Source organism: Malania oleifera, chromosome 1, assembly GCF_029873635.1.
Source record: "Malania oleifera isolate guangnan ecotype guangnan chromosome 1, ASM2987363v1, whole genome shotgun sequence".
NCBI classification, from domain to species: domain Eukaryota; kingdom Viridiplantae; phylum Streptophyta; class Magnoliopsida; order Santalales; family Ximeniaceae; genus Malania; species Malania oleifera.
In genome coordinates, this window is record NC_080417.1 from 74,681,144 (window position 1) to 74,686,691 (window position 5,548).

Here is a 5,548-nt window from a genome sequence, read left to right on the forward strand (position 1 = left end):
GATTGATGCAGTGGTGAATTCAGCCAGGCCGAGGACGGTGAAAGAAGTCAGAAATTTCTTGGGACTGGCAGGTTATTACCATCAGTTTGTTAAGGGGTTTTCGGCTTTGTCTGGACCTCTCACATGTTTGAAAAAGAAGAATGCCAGATTTTTATGGGATGAAGAATTCAAGCAAAGTTTGCAGGAATTAAAGCAGCGGCTCATCACTGCATCAGTTCTAACGATTCCATCGGGAGGTGATGGTTATGTTACAGTGACGCGTCTTTGAAAGGGCTCAGTTGTGTACTAATGCAATATGGTAGGGTGGTAGCATATGCATCCAAGAAGTTGAAAGAATATGAAAAGAACTATCCTACTCATGATTTGGAATTGGCTGTGGTTGTACACGCACTGAAGATTTGGAGGCATTACCTTTATGGTGAGAGGTGTGAGATATTCTCTGATCATAAGAGCCTAAAGTACTTCTTTACACAGAAAGAGTTGAATATGCGCCAAAAGAGATGGTTAGAACTCACCAAGGATTACGAATGCAACATCAGTTACAGCCCAGGTAAAGCAAATATGGTGGCTGATGCTTTGAGCTGTAAATCAGGAGACGCAGCACAACTAGCAATGGTAGTTCAACATCCAATTTAGATAGACTTGGAAAGACTCGGTGTGGAGTTAGTGGAAGATGATCCTCAAGCGCTTATTTCCAGTATGGTTGTACAACCTACACTTTATGAAAGGATTAAAGCTGCTCAGAGGGATGATCTAAAATTGGCAGAAGTGATAGTCAGAATACAGGATGGTTAGGGGGAAGAATTCAGCATTTCTGATGATAGGGCTCTGAGATTTCGCACCAGATTGTGTGTGCCTGCAGATGACAGTATCAGGAGGATGATTCTAGAAGAGGCACATAGATCTCTATACACTGTCCATCTTGGCAGTACAAAAATGTATAGGGATCTGCGGGAATATTTCTGATGGAGTGGCATGAAGAGGGAAATAGCAGAATTTGTGCAGCAGTGTTTGACATGCTAGTAGGTTAAGGCTGGGCACCAGAGACCGGATGGTCAGTTGCAGCCACTTTTCATTTCTGAGTGGAAGTGGGACCACGTATCCATAGATTTTGTTACTGGGCTACCATTGGCGCCTCATGGTCAGAATGTCATCTGGGTAATTGTTGATAGGTTGACGAAGTCAGCGCACTTTATGCCTATTAAGGTTACCTACCCTATGAACAAGTTAGCAGAGATTTACATACAGGAGATTGTCCGACCCCATGGAGTGCCAGTAACCATAGTCTTGGATCGTGATCTACGTTTCACATCACGGTTCTGGAGGAGTTTGCAGAGGCACTTAGGACTCAACTAGCATTCGGTACCACTTTCCATCCTTAGACTGACGATCAGACAGAGAGAACTATTCATGTAGTCGAGTATATGTTGCGAGCATGTATTTTGGATTTTGGTGGCTAGACTCAGTATATGCCATTGGTGGAATTTGCCTACAACAACAGCTATCAAGCTAGCATGGCTCCTTATGAGGCACTTTATGGTAGGAAGTGTCGTTCCCCTTTATACTAGGATGAAGTAGGTGAAAGGAGAGTTTTGGGTCCAGAGATAATTCAGCAAGCGTGTGATAAAGTCCGACTTATTCGAGACAGGATCAGTGCAACGCAGAGTTAGCAGAAAAGCTACATGGATACTCGCCGCCGAGAAATGAAATTTGAAGTGGGTGATCAAGTATTTCTGAGAATAACTCCACTGAAAGGGATCTTGAGATTTGGTAAGAAGGGTAAGTTGAGCCCTAGGTTTATTGGCCCATTTGAGATACTTGAGAAGATTGGGCCAGTAGCCTATCGGTTAGCTTTACCACCATCTTTATTTCGAGTTCATGACGTATTTCATATTTCTATGCTAAGGAAATATGTCCTAAATCCTCCCCATATCATCATCCATGCATAACTGGAAGTCAGTGAGGTTTTAACATATAAATAAGCTCCAGTACAAATTTTAAATAGAAAAGAACAAGAATTGTGTAGCAAGAAGATACCATTAGTTAAAGTTCTATAGAGAAACCATGCGATTGAAGAGGTTTCATGCGAGCTTGAAGATGAGATCATACGGAAATATCCCCACTTGATTAGTGGGTTATAGCAGTGATGTGTAATTAAAGTAGTGATAGTTTTGTTTTGTACAATGTAAATGTAATTTAGAGTATAGGATAGGTAATATTTTGGTTTTGGGAGAATTTTCTTTTATGCTTGTAATCACCCAGAACTACCCATGTAACCACGGTATTCCTCCGCCATAAGTGAGGGAAGGTAATAAAATAAGCAGACCATTTGCCTTTATGGGATGATAGAAGGAAACACAGATAGTAAATTTCGAGGACGAAATTTTATAAGGAGGGGAGAGTGTAACGACCCAAAGAATAATGATATTTAAATAATAAAGAGGAAGGAAAATGGAAATAGTAATAGAAGGAGGCAGCTGACTTCGTCGACGAACACTTTGCATTCGTCGACGACATTACACTTTGGAGGTGATAATACCAAGAAAATTTCCCAGGCCTCGTCAATGAACACAGGGGTTTCGTCGATGACGGTTTTTTAGGATCTCATCAACGAGGTCCCGTATCATCAATGAAAACATACCAAGAAAGATTTTTGGAAGTCTGAAATTCACTGACGACGATGTAGGTTCGTCGACGAACTTTCTATAGGACTCGTTGATGAGCTGACATAGCTCGTCGATGAATCCCGCAGTATAAATAGTGCAAAACTTCGGATTAATTCAGAAATTCAGCGCCGCTCTCTCTCTCTCTCACTCTCACTCCTACGGCCTCTTTTCTATCTCTCTTCGATTTTGGTCCCGTCAGTCACTGGATCGATGATCTAAGGTTACCACGATGCTCCTGGTGGAATTCTCTTCAAGTCTTCTAGGGCAGATCGTCGGTGGGATCAAGTCAAATTTCTCCCCATAATCAGGGTAAGGCCTTTTAGTCAATTTTTGGTCTTCTAGGAGTTGTAAGAAATGATGCAGGCAAAGAAATGTTGATATTTTGTTATAAGATTTATGGTTTTTAGGGTGTTGAGTGGAGAACCCTGCAGGTGTAGGACTCATCTCAGTATGGGGATTTTAGTAGAAATCAGGTAAGGGAAATATGCTATGCTAGGGAGTTTCAAAATGATTTCCAAAATGAAATGTATATTTTTACCAGGATATTATTCATAGCACGACTTTATACAATTTATTAATTATGAATATTATGTATTAAATTACTGTGTGGGTTGAGAATATAAATATAGTACAGAAGCATGTTTTACAGTATTTTTCAGGGAATGTTTTACAGAATATACATCCAGTGGATATGTTTTATAGTAATTACATAATACCATGACTATATAGTTTTCAGTACCATGATTATACAGTTTTCAGTACCATGACTTACAGATTACAGTTCAGTTTAGAAATACAGTTGACACAGTTACAGTTTATTTCAATGTCATGGTTAATACAGTTATTACAGAATCATGGTAAAACAAATAGTAGTATATAGAGATGTATTATATAGTATCATACCCTGTTGGACCGTTACATTTTACAGAGTACGGTACCATAGCTACAGATATTTAGTTCATAGTGCAACCACCTATTTAGATAATACGTGGTAGTAGGTCGATCGGGCCTAGACGTGGACAGGCTCCCCATCAGATATGGGTTGTGGAGTGGCCGATCTGACTGAGGGAGTATAGTGGTTTACCCTAGTCGGCCAGCCAGGGTAGATCCCGCCTACAGGCCTCACAACCCTGTCATGAGGGGTTAAATCATGACACACAGTTATCCACAAGGAAGTTTTCAGTAACTATTATGTATATACAGATTTACAGAAACAAAAGTATACTTATTTATATTAGAAGTATTTTGAATATAAACCTAAAATACATATATGTTAAGCAACATGGAAATGGGAATGGTTTCTATTATTTGTACTGTATTTACAGGTTCAGTTATACATGATTTTATAGCAACAGATTTTCATAGTATTGTAACTCATTTGCCACACACTAGAAATAGCATATTTCATCTTACTGAGCGTTGGCTCATCCCATTACTTTAACATTTTTCAGGTGATCCAGGTAGGTGAGCAGACTAGGCTCACAGATAGAGGGGCCTCAGTATCGCCCTGACAGTAGAGTGAGTATTTTTTAGAGTATTTTTGTATAGCCCTAGCCAATTGAGGGTATTTTGGGAAATATTTTAGCACTCTGGTATTGTATATAATTATATATGGTTATGTTATTTGATTTCTGCTTCTTGTTGCTTAGGTTGATGGTTGGGTTTAGTTCAGTTTGGTATCAGAGCATTATAAATTTCATGGTACATATATAAATAAAAAAAACCCCAATTAAATAGCAGGTCGTTACAAGCTCGACGTGCTTCCAACCTTTTCCACATCCATTTCAAAATCAAACTAGACAAGTCAAGTTTCTTCCTTTTCAAAAGGCATCACATGATGAAGCAGTCCACATATGACATGTAATCATGTGATCCGGCCTGGAGTGTGATATTGTATGTTATGATTTTTTGAAGTATCTATGCTTGAAGGTTCAATTAAGTACACTTAGGAGGAATCCTAGATTGATCTGGTACTTCTACCATAATTAACAGTAAAAATTCCTCGGGGGTGAATCCTTGGTCCATGATCCAGTACGTGAGAATGCAAGACACTTAAAATCTCTTTGGTCAATATGAATAATGAGGGCCAAGTTTTGAGGAGTTAATGAAATTCTTTAGCCTCTTACTTTGGTGGTGAGTACCTTTTGATTTTGAGCCATGTTTGCATAGAAAATCTTAACAAGATTTTGGTAAAGACCCTTTGTTGATAAACAACAAGATTTTCCTATCCAAGTTCCCTAAACATTGGTAGAATATTTAGAAAATCTGCTGTAAAGAAAGTTGTGTAAATGATCTTATTGAGAATGGGATCAGTTGTGTTAGCCTTGGTGTATTCCCAAGAGCGGGGGTGAATTGGAATTTTAAAAACTTATTCTTAGGTTAAACCAGATGTTAGCAGAATATCACAACCTACGGTCTTTCTATACAATCCCAAATGTGCAGATAAATATAATATGCTGAAATTCAAATCATGTGCTTCATTCACACTATAACATACACGTGCGGAAAATATAAAGTGTAGAAATATAACTAGACACACGATATGTTATCAGGGTTCGGCCAACTATGCCTACGTCTCCGCCTCTAGCTCGCAAGCTCAAGGATTCCACTAATGGCTCACTTAACAGGTGGAACGGCACCTAATACAACCAGGTCAATTAGCACAGGGCTGACCTAAATCTTTACAAATTCTCCTTGCGGGGCGGAGAAGGCCCTAGGTCAAATTCACAAGGCTGACCCCAACCTGATCCTTCCGAACTAAATCAAGCCCCTTCATGCCATGCCTAGAAATACAATAGTATTCTTCACAATGTAACCGTTATAGTAATTATGCTTCTCAAGTAAAGCAGATATGTATCCAATACGCCCAATATAATCAATCA